This window comes from Rutidosis leptorrhynchoides, chromosome 9, assembly GCF_046630445.1.
Source record: "Rutidosis leptorrhynchoides isolate AG116_Rl617_1_P2 chromosome 9, CSIRO_AGI_Rlap_v1, whole genome shotgun sequence".
In the NCBI taxonomy this organism is placed as follows: Eukaryota; Viridiplantae; Streptophyta; class Magnoliopsida; order Asterales; family Asteraceae; genus Rutidosis; species Rutidosis leptorrhynchoides.
Window position 1 is genome coordinate 62,499,637 of NC_092341.1, and position 12,764 is coordinate 62,512,400.

Consider the following 12,764-nt stretch of genomic DNA (forward strand, 5'->3'; position numbering starts at 1 on the left):
TATGGTGGTGGTGATGATGTCGACGATGGGAGGGAGCTAGGGAGGGATCGACTGCAGTTTTTTGTGTGTAAGGGTTTACTAATTTTAGGTTAATACTTCTATTTATACTAACCCTAGTTTCACAAATTAGCACATAAGCTCCTAAACTTATCAAAAATTAAAATATAAGGGGGGTATGGGGAGGGGTTGGCCGAATGGGGCCCTCAGGGGGTTCCCGGGCTCTCATTTTGTAATCCCGTGTATTCGTGATCCGTTTTAAGTGACGTTTAGTCGTACCGAAGGTCCGGAACGCTAATCCGATCGTTAAACGCAACCAATCGCTTAAATTATTAAAAACCCAATAAATTAAATATTTTAAAAAGTTAATAATTAATAAAATTAGCTATTAAAATAAACCCGAGCGTTTCGTTGCTCAAAAAGCTATTATCAAAATCGTATCGTTTTTATCGTATTTCATTATCCGAAATATTTATTTGAATTAATATCAACCCATATCAATTATTGTAACCCTCCAAAGATCAAGTACGCATTTATTACACATAAACACATAAAAGTTAAATAATCGCCGTTAAATAAACTAATGGAAGGTTAACGAAAGTAACGGAAAAATCAGGGTTGTTACATTACCCACATGTTATTGAAAATTTCTTCCCGAAATTTTAGTGATCGTCCGCCAAAGTAGTTTCCTCGGGAAACAATTGCGGATACTTCAACCTCATCTGGTCTTCACGCTCCCACGTGAATTTTGGTCCTCTTCTCGCGGTCCACCGAACTTTAACGATAGGAATTCTGCTTTGCTTCAACTGTTTGACCTCACGGCCTAAGATTTCAACAGGTTCCTCGATGAAATGAAGTTTGTCGTCGATACGTAGTTCCTCTAAAGGAATAATCAAATTATCATCGGCTAGGCACTTCTTTAGATTGGATACATGGAAAACGTCATGAATACCGCTGAGTGCTTGTGGTAGTTCCAATCTGTAAGCTACTGGTCCAACTTTTTCAGTTATCTCAAATGGTCCAACATATCTAGGACTCAGTTTACCTCGTTTCCCAAATCGTACAACACCCTTCCAAGGTGATACTTTAAGCATAACTTTGTCCCCAACTTGCAACTCTATGTCCTTCCATCTAACATCGACATAACTCTTTTGACGACTTCGAGCCATTCTCAATCGTTCCTGGATCTGTAGAACTTTCTCAGTTGTCTCCTGAATAATCTCAGGACCCGTCAACTGACTATCTCCCAACTCGCTCTAACAAACGGGAGATCTACACTTTCTTCCATACAATGCTTCAAATGGTGCAGCTTTAATGCTCTCATGGTAACTGTTATTGTATGGGAACTCAGCTAGTGGTAAATACTTATCCCATCCGTTCCCGAAATCAATGACACACGCTCTCAACATGTCCTCAAAAGTCTGAATAGTTCGTTCGCTCTGGCCATCCGTCTGGGGGTGATATGCTGTACTCATATCTAAACGAGTCCCCATTGCTTTCTGCAATGATTGCCAAAACCTAGAAGTAAATCTGCTGTCGCGGTCGGATATAATAGATATAGGGACTCCATGCCTAGAGATGACTTCCTTAATGTAAATCTGAGCCAACTTCTCCATCTTATCAGTTTCGCTTATCGGTAAGAAGTGTGCGGACTTAGTGAGATGATCCACGATAACCCAAATAGTATCGTGACCTCCCGCCATTCTCGGCAGTTTCATAATGAAGTCCATGGAAATTCCTTCCCACTTCCACTGGGAAATCTTTGGTTAAATCAGCAATCCTGATGGCTTCTGATGCTCAGCCTTGACTTTAGCGCAATTCAAGCACTTCCTGACATAAGTAGCAATGTCAGCTTTCAAGTTCGGCCACCAATAAAATGCCTTCAAATCTTGGTACATCTTATCTGATCCCGGATGAATTGAGTATCTCGACTTGTGTGCTTCCTCCAACACTAGTTCTCTCAATCCACCAAACTTTGGTACCCAAATTCGGTTAACAAAATTCCATGTTCCGTCCTCCTTAATGTCAAACTTCTTATCCATCCCTTTGAGAAATTCAACATCAACATTCTCCTGTTTCATAGCTTCTTGTTGTGCTTTGCGAATTTGTGATGTGAGATTCGTACAGACAACTATGTTAAGCGCTTTAACCCTAAGAGGCTTCTCTCGCTCCTTTCTGCTTAAGGCATCTGCCACAACATTCGCCTTGCCCGGATGGTATTGAAGTTCGCAGTTATAATCGTTAAGTAGTTCCATCCAACGTCGTTGTCTCATGTTGAGTTGTTTCTGATTGAATATGTGCTGTAAACTCTTATGGTCGGTGAAGATAGTGAACTTGGTTCTAAACAGGTAGTGTCTCCACATTTTAAGTGCAAAGACAACATCTCCTAACTCAAGGTCATGCGTAGTATAGTTCTGCTCGTGAATCTTTAACTGACGCGATCCATAAGCAATAACTTTGTTTTGTTGCATAAGCACGCAACCCATTCCTTGATGTGAGGCATCACAATAAACAACAAAATCTTCACTTCCCTCAGGTAGAGATAATACTGGTGCAGTCGTTAACCTCTCTTTCAACAACTGAAATGCAGTCTCTTGTGGTTCTGACCACTCAAACTTCTTGCCCTTATGAGTCAGTGCGGTTAATGGTCGGGCGATCTTAGAGAATCCTTTAATGAATCTTCTGTAGTAACCAACTAGACCCAAAAATTGCCTAATCTGCGTTGGCGTCTTTGGAGTTTCCTAATTCTTAACCGACTCAATCTTTGCTGGATCGACCTGTATTCCATTGGCCCCTACAACATGGCCAAGAAATTGTACCTCTGGTAACCAAAAGTCACACTTAGAGAACTTTGCATACAGCTGCTCTTCTCTAAGCATAGTCAATATCGAACGTAGATGCTGTTCGTGCTCTTCTCTGTTCTTGGAGTACACCAATATATCATCAATAAACACAATGATGAATTTATCTAGGTATGGCTTACACACACGGTTCATGAGGTCCATGAACACTGCTGGTGCGTTCGTCAAACCAAACGACATCACTGTAAACTCATAATGCCCATAACGTGTTCTAAACGCTGTCTTTGGGACATCAGCTTTTTTGACTCTCAATTGATGATACCCAGATCTTAAATCAATCTTTGAATAACAACTAGATCCCTGCAACTGATCAAATAAGTCATTAATCCTCAGTAGCGAATACCGATTCTTGATTGTTAGCTTGTTCAATTCTCTATAGTCGATACACAATCTCATCGACCCATCCTTCTTCTTAACGAACAGGACCGGAGCTCCCCAAGGCGAAGAACTCGGTCTAATAAATCCCTTGTCTAACAACTCTTGCAATTGACTAGATAACTCTTAAAGTTCTGGGGGTGCAAGTCTGTACGGTGCGCGAGCCACCGGTGCCGCTCCTGGCACTAGGTCTATCTGAAACTCAATTTCTCGATGCGGTGGGAGACCAGGTAATTCCTCCGAAAAAACTTCAAGAAATTCCTTAACTATAGGAACGTCTTCGGGTCTCCTTTCTTCTGGTACAATTTGGCTTACATGAGCCAAGAACGCGATACATCCCTTTCTCACATACTTTTGGACTTTCAAGCAGTTAATAAGATGTAATTGTGAGCCATTCTTTTCACCATAAATCATCATAGGTTCACCATCAGCAATAGGAATACGAATAGCCTTTAGGTCACAGACCACCTCGGCTTTGTTATCAGCTAACCAGTCCATTCCAACCACAAGGTCAAAACTTCCCAGTTTAATAGGTATCACATCAATGCTAAAAGGCTTACTTTCTAACGTCAAAGTACAATCACGATAAATCTTATCAGCTCTCATCAAGTTACCATTCCCTAGTTCTATGGAATACACGTTATCTAAGGAAGAAACAGGTTTCTTAACATTGTGACAAATATCCTTTGATATAAAACTTCTATCAGCGCCAGTATCAAAAAAAACATAAACAAGTTGATCATCAAGTGAAAACGTACCCGTGACTAGCTTTGGATCATCACGAGCTTCCGCAAAATTGATATTGAACGCCCTTCCTCGAGCATTCCCATTGTTGTTCTTAGGACAGTCCTTCTTGAAATGACCCAGCTGTCCACAACCATAACAGTTCTTACCACCATTAGCATTGTTCACGTTGCTTGCAGTGCTGTTGTTGTTGGTGTTGCTGTTGAGATTAACCTTGCAATCTTTTGACAAGTGACCAAACTTCTTACAACGGTCACAATTTAGAACAGAACAATTTCCAGTATGATGCTTGCCACACTTCTGACATTGTGGCTTCTTGCCCTTATACCCGAAGTTAGTTCCTGTGGTTCCAGTGTCGTTACAGTAAGAATCTTGCTTTTTGAACGGCTGTTGATTGAAATTCTTGTCCTGACCACCGTTCCACTTCCTTTTACCATCGTTTGACTTATTCTCATTCACTGTAGTACCCTTCCCTCTCTGGGCAATCTGATCCAACAGCAAACTAGCCATGTCAATAGCTTCCTGTACATTTGCGGGTTTTGAAGTAGTGACCCCGCCTTGAATGTTCGCACTCAGACCTTCAATGTACAGTTCTACCTTACGCCTTTCCGGAGTAACCATTTCAGGACACATTAATGCCAGCTCAAAGAACCTCTTGTTATAGGCGGTGAGATGGTTGCCTACTAACTTCAGCTCTCGATACTCGCGTTCCATTTTCTTAACCTCGTTCCTCGAACAATACTCCTCGATCATTCTTTGCTTCAGTGTGTCCCAAGGTAGGGCATAGGCCTGATCATGACCTAGGGATTGAGCATAGTTGTTCCACCAGGTGAGTGCACTGTCTGCCAGTGTGCCCGTTGCAAAGCCTACCCTGTCGTTATCATTACAACCACTAATGCGGAAAACTGATTCGAGCTTCTCAAACCACCTAGTGAGACCAACTGGCCCCTCAGTTCCGTTGAAAGAATGTGGGTTGCAACTAGTGAATGTTTTGTAGGAACATCCATTATGGCCTTGTGTGCTGTTTCCATTGGTGTTGCTCGATCCACCACGATCATTACAGTTTTGAGCGTTGTTGAATTCTCTAAGTAGTTCAGCTCTTTCAGCCGCGATTCCTTCAGCGACCATTCTCCTGATTTGGGCGGCGGTTGATTCCTTCGGAGGAATCTTCAACACAGAAAAACACACCAGGTCAGTGTCAAAACAACGCTATATATGAAAATATACTAGCAACGAGTGTTGAAGACTAGTAAATAATAGTACGAAAAGATTCGCTAGTAGTGAGAAGTAGTGTAAGTAGTGATAGTAGTGTTAGTAGTGTTAGTAGTAACACTAGTGGTAGTAGTAGTGGTGCTAGTGTCATGTAGTGATAGTAGTAACACTAAGTAGTAACATTAATGGCAATAGTAGTAGTATAACATAACACAAGTATTATGATCATACAAGTTACTAAATACATAATATTACCGCATGCAAAAAAAAGATAATAGTTACTAATAGCATAATCCACCATTAATATAAATAAAAATCCAGAAGTGATAAACCAAATTCCAAAGTAGTAAACCAAACAATAAACATAATATTCTAATAGCCCGGTTTATAACACCCGGTAAGTCTTATATAAAGAAAGTATGGTGGATGAAAAAGGAAAAGAAGCTCATGGTCAACGACCCTTCACTTCCTCTTCTGTCGGGTACGGAAGGCAGGTCCATCATTCCTCGACCTATTACGTTCCGCCTCTAACGCAGCAACCCTGGCAGTTAAGACTGCTATCAATCTCGCCATCTCAACGAACCTTGCTTCAGCCTCGTACGTATAAGTATTCATACCTGTGACTCTTTCCTCCATCCTCTCTAGATCATCGGGGTGCAGATATGTCCTAGCAATATCGCTCAAGGCGTTAACACGATCAACAATATCCCTGTTACGGTTAGTATGAATCAAATCCAATGCATAAAGGTTCACGGGATGGTTAGGTATTCGATGTGGAGAAGGTGCTGGTGCTGGGGCTGGAGCATTCACCTCAGCCACACTGGAGTCGCTGTCACTGCTTCCTAAATCCTGTGACATCTAACTCATAGTACAAGAACACAAACAAAACAGATTAGTCAAGTAAATAACATTAGTCACAAAGTACTCATGTAATGACTAAGTCCCGGTCATAGTCTAGACTCATCAAGTTGTCCTAATGACCAAATCAGACACACTAATGCAAATCCTAGTTTCCCTACGAACCGTTAGCTCTGATACCAACTATAATAACATTATAGTTGGGGTAGAAACCCACCCAGTGCCTTTCCTGCGAACAGGGTGACCACTGAGCGTACCTCAGACACTGATTTTACGGCCCGCATCTCTACCAAGCAGGCCAACCCTTAATTGCAAGGGATCACAAGGGGTAAGAGCCAATGCTTCGTCATAGGTTACACTGTGAGAACCCCCTCTACGATTAACCCGCACAAAATCGTTGCCGTTAATCGAAACCGAATCCTCGGAATGTTAATCGGTCGTGCTTTGGACGCAGTTAAACCTGGATCTGATGCCAACTATAACACCCCGCCAAAATACCATCTGACGGCGTGTTAATTCCGATCCCACAGTTAACAGTTACGCCCTCTATATGAGACGTTAAAGCAATCGCATTTAATTTTATTTAAAATAATAACTTTCAAAAACAAAAGTCAAAAATCCCAAAATAGAAACACTGTTGTGATCGTAACCACAAGCCAACAGTATTTAAACAGTATAAAAGTTTTAAATGCGAAAGTAAATAATGTTCTTTAAAATCAAATGCTGACTCCACGGCCAGTCATGCAGCAAACACAGCGGAAGCATACCTCTTAAGGACCTGAGAATAACAACACGCAATAACAGGTCAACAAATAATGTTGAGTGAATCTACAGGTTTAAAGTAATGTAACAGTGATGTTATGCGAGGTGTATATGAAATAGCTTATATTTTACTAGGAAAAACTATTAAATACGATACAATTTTACACAAGATATTTATTTATTTATAGAATGGATATACCTAAACCTTGCTACAATACTTATAGGCAGTATACCTAATCATAAAGTAGTGTAGTTTTTAGTAAGTCCAGTTCGTTCCACAGGGATACACTTAAACAAGCTTAACGCTATATTAGTTTTAATTTATAAAAATACAAATATATATAAGTAATATTATTATTATAAAAAGGGGGTTTTTACCTTTTAATGACCGGTTTGTCAATTTTTAAAACTTTAGACGCAGTTAAAACCTAATGTAAAATATTAAATAAATAAAAGACTTAATTTAAAGCGTAAAGTAAATAACGATAATTAAATTGCGATAAATAAAAGTGCGATAAAATAAAATTACGATAATTAAAGAGTACAAAAATTAAAAGTGCAATTAAATACAATGACAATAAATAAAAGTGCAATAATTAGAAGTGCAATTAAATATGAAAATAAAGGAATTATGCTTATTTAAACTTCCATAATCATGATGTTTTGTTGATTTTAGTTTATTCCCATGGGTTAATTGTCCTTTATCCTGGATTATTTAATATGTCCGTCTGGTTTTTGTCCATAATAGTCCATCAGTCATAAATATAAAGTGCGAGTGTCATCGGCAAATTATCCTTATATCCGAAGTCAAATATTCCAACTAATTGGGGACTTAAACTGTAACAAGGTCTTAATAATTTGTTTAATAATTACACCAGGATATCGACTGCGTGTAACCCAAGGTTTTAATACTTTGTTATCAATTATGCCAAGTGTCCTTGTACATAATTTCACCCCTGTTTTAATAATTCCATAGACTATTAATCCATTCCCGTGTCCGGTTAAATGAACAATTATTCGTACATATAAATATTCCGCCCATCGTGTCCGATCGAGTGTATATGGTTATTTATAGGGATGTCCAATTGTAAATCTTTATATTAAAATTAACAAACTATCATTTAGTTAAACAAATATAAAGCCCATTAATAGCCCATAGTCTAATTTCCACAAGTGTCGTTCTTTTGTCCAAACCCCAATTATGGTACAAAGCCCAATTACCCAATTTTAATATTTTTAGCCCAACATCATGATTACTTCGGTATTAAATAAGCATAATAATAACTTAGCTACGAGACATTAATGTAAAAAGGTTGAACATAACTTACAATGATTAAAAATAGCGTATCGTTACATGGACAAAATTTCGACTTACACCCTTACAACATTTGCTAACATACCCTTATTATTAGAAATTAAAATTAAAATATAATATATATATATATATATATATCGTATGATGAATGAGGAGAAAAAGATGTGTTAAATGATGAACCAAAGCTCGAAATTTATAGGCCTGTGGGCTGTAAAAGGGGCTCATGCGATCGCATGAGTTTTGCTCTTCAAGGCCATGCGATCGCATGGCTAGCTGGGGAGGCTCAAATGTCTTTGTTTTTTCTGCCGACGGTTTTTATAATATAATATAATATATATATTAATTTTAAGAATTAATTATATATTATATTATATTCATGTGCATAGTTGACTTGTAATTTTTAGTCCGTTGCGTCGAGCGTTGAGAGTTGACTTTGGTCCCAGTTCCGGATTTTCGAACGTCCTTGCGTATAATTTAATATCTTGTACTTTGCGTTTCGCGTCTTGTACTCTTGTAATTTTGAGACGTTTCTTATCAATAATTGGAACCTCTTTGATTGTACTTTGTACTTTTGAGCTTTTTGGTCGTTTGCGTCTTCAATTCGTCGAATCTGTCTTTTGTCTTCACCTTTTATTATTTAAACGAATATCACTTGTAAACAGAACTGTTGCAACTAAAAGCTTGTCTTTCTTGAGGGATAATGCTATGAAATATATGTTCGTTTTTAGCATTATCAAATATTCCCACACTTGAGCGTTGCTTGTCCTCAAGCAATATAGTTTTGAAATATACTAGAATCACTTCTTTATTCTTCACACTTTGTACATCAGTGATTTCTTTATAAACAATGGTAGTAACGATGTGGTTTACAATCCCACATGACTATAAAAATTTAGACCCTTTAAGGAAATTGGATCTTTATGAAAACATTTGATCTTTTTGAAAATTCAATCTAGCTTTTACCCTAGATAAGTTTTTCGGGATAACTCTTCACCGGTGTTTGCAAATTCTTTTTGTGGGTTTGGTGGGTTTCATATTTGAAATTTTTAGCTCTAAACTTAAGGTTTTGTGTCACCCACTTGCTAACCTTGTATTGGGAAAGCAACACGTCCAGTATACTTGCTCCGTATATTACCTTTCGATAAACTACCGTCCGGTTGTAAAGGAAAACGTTGAAAAAGCAACTGTTAAGGCAATGTCCCCTGACATGCGGTTAAGTTTTTGGTCTATGACGTGTCGGATGCAATTACTATCCTTGGTAGGGGCAATAGTAAAGCTCACCCTTATAATTTTTCTTCGGTCTGGCATAAGGTCCTGTCTTTGACCATGCTATGCAACCACCATTCTTACGGTTGACACCCGATTTGGTTCAGGTGACCTAATGAATTTCAGGTGAATTCCTAGGATTTTACGTTCATTGGTAATGAACGCATTGAAAATGGGTTTTCAGAAAACAAATCGGTTTGCAATTTAGATCAAAATATTTTCTCGTTCAAGCTCGAGTTTAGATATCATCGAATTCCATGAGTTTGTAATTCTCAATCTTTAAGGTCAATCTCAAGGATTGAGTAATATCAGTCTTAAAAGCTGATTTTTGATCTTTAAGGAGATTATCCTTTCTAGGGATCTGATTCATTAGTCTTATCCAGCTAATTTGCACGGTGTCCTCCCCATTTTACAAGACAGATCATCTCATGGTTAGGATAAGTCTGACCACTTGGCGACCCTGTTTGATGTTGAGGTCCGTGGATTTCCTGCTGATTTTAGTGATGACTTTTCTAGATTTTTCGCCAACCTACAGCTGGTCTGGACGACAACTTCATGACCTAAATCAAGAAGCGCGTTTCTTTTTCGAAAGACTTTACTTCCTTTTAATGATGGAATTGATTCATCGTGTAGATCCATCTTTCTTACAGTAAATTGGGTAAAACTTTTTAGTTTAGTCCAAAGTAAAAGTATCTTCAATTATTTGTTACAGAAATATGTGATATATTTTTAAAATATCTTGGTAAATTTTTCCCACATTTGGCTTTTATTTTCTTTTATTTGCCTTTTTATTGTCCTCTATTCCATTTTAAATGAATTATAACATTTTGGTTTGTTTCTCAATTTATGTCCTTTCCGAGGTAACAATAATTTCGGTGTTAACACCTAGTTTAATCGTTCATAAATATGTATAAACATGATTTTGAGTTCATTTAATTGAAAATTTTACTAGAATTGGGTAGTCAGTATATAAGACTAGGGCTGTTCTTTATTATCAGAGAGCACTAGATTCTAATACAACTACTGCGTTACTAGTATTTTTAATGGTAACCAAGTGTATAAGTTAAAAATTTTAAAAATCTGAAAGAATTTAACCCCTTCCCACACTTAAGATCTTGCAATGCCCTCATTTGCAAGAAATCAGTAACAATTTAAATTATTGAGGGTGATTAGCGTAGAAAAATAATTAAATTTTACCAAAATTTCCAAACATATTGGCGTTTGTTTGCTGAATGATAAATGGTGCACATCATTTGTTCATTCCGTCTTGTTGTTACATCACATTTATTTTTCATCTTGTCGTCAAAATTAGTAGCTTTTGCTGAACTTAATGCCAGTCTTTGAAAATGCGCTGTTTTACCCTGTTTTGTACAACTGACAATATACATACAATACAAATATAAACATGCATGGTAATTTAAAATGGGACTTTAAAATCCCACTTTCAAACTTTCAAATCCTAAATGGGAAATATTAGTACACAATATTAATAAAAATGATAAAAATTACACAAATATATCCAATAACATAAGTTTAAAAATGAATAAGTAAAAAGATAAAAACATAAAAATCATAAAAATAACTAATGGAACCAAATCAGTCTGGATAGGGGTTCCAGTTCATCTCGTCAGGTGGGTTCCATTGTTGGTTATAGGTGTTCTGATAGGCTTGGTTATAGTCATACCGGTTAAAGGGTGGTCGGATGTCGGGGTTGTGTTGCGGAAAATGAGCAGGTCGAGTAGGCACGTAATTATTTGGTACCTGATATGATAGCTGGCTCATGATTTGGTGCTGATGAACTAACCAGCTATCGTGTTAGCGTCGCCTATAATCCTCGTATACTCGCTCGGAGTTCCACTGCTCATACATACTATGTCTGGCCGCGTTCCTCATTGCTTCCTCATCTATACGAACGTGGACGTTAAGAATAGCATCTCGAAAGACATCCCTAATGTCTTCCGCTTCCTCCATTTCCTCATCTGAGCCTCTCTCTGTAGTGACCCGAACTTTTCCATGTTTATATATATTAATTGAGATTGATATTTACATGACTAAATGTTTCCAACGTGTTAAGCAATCAAACTTGTTAAGACTTGATTAATTGAAATAGGTTTCATATAGATAATTGACCACCCAAGTTGACCGGTGATTCACGAACGTTAAAAACTATACGATGACATATATATGGTTATATATATAGTTAACATGATTTTATTATAAGTAAGTATCTCATTAGGTATTTTAACAATGAGTTATATACATAAAAATGAGACTATTAAATTAAGAAACTCGAAAACGATATATATAACGATTATCGTTATAACAACGTCTTAATAGGTACATATGAATCATATTAAGATATTGATACACTTGGTTAATTATGTTAAATGATAAGTAAATATATCATTAAGTGTATTAACAATGAACTACATATGTAAAAATAAGACTACTAACTTAATGATTTCTAAACGAGACATATATGTAACGATTATCGTTGTAACGACATTTAACTGTATATATATCATACTAAGATATATTATATATCATAATATCATGATAATGTAACAATTTAACATCTCATTTGATATATTAAACAATGGGTTAACAACATTTAACAAGATCGTTAACCTAAAGGTTTCAAAACAACATTTACATGTAACGACTAACGATGACTTAACGACTCAGTTAAAATGTATATACATGTAGTGTTTTAATATGTATTCATACACTTTTGAAAGACTTCATGACACTTATCAAAATACTTCTACTTAACAAAAATGCTTACAATTACATCCTCGTTCAGTTTCATCAACAATTCTACTCGTATGCACCCGTATTCGTACTCGTACAATACACAGCTTTTAGATATATGTACTATTGGTATATACACTCCAATGATCAGCTATTAGTAGCCCATTTGAGTCACCTAACACATGTGAGAACCATCATTTGGAAACTAGCATGAAATATCTCATAAAATTACAAAAATATGAGTAATCATTCATGACTTATTTACATGAAAACAAAATTACATATCCTTTATATCTAATCCATATACCAATGACCAAAACCACCTACAAACACTTTAATTCTTCAATTTTCTTCATCTAATTGATCTCTCTCAAGTTCCATCTTCAAGTTCTAAGTGTTCTTCATAAATTCCATAAGTATAGTTTCATAAAAATCAAGAATACTTCCAAGTTTGCAAGTCTACTTCCAAGCTTTCTAATCCATTCCAAGTAATCATCTAAGATCAAGGAATCTTTGTTATTTACAGTAGGTTATCTTTCTAATTCAAGGTAATATTCATATTCAAACTTTGATTCAATTTCTACAACTATAACAATCTTATTTCGAGTGAAAATCTTACTTGA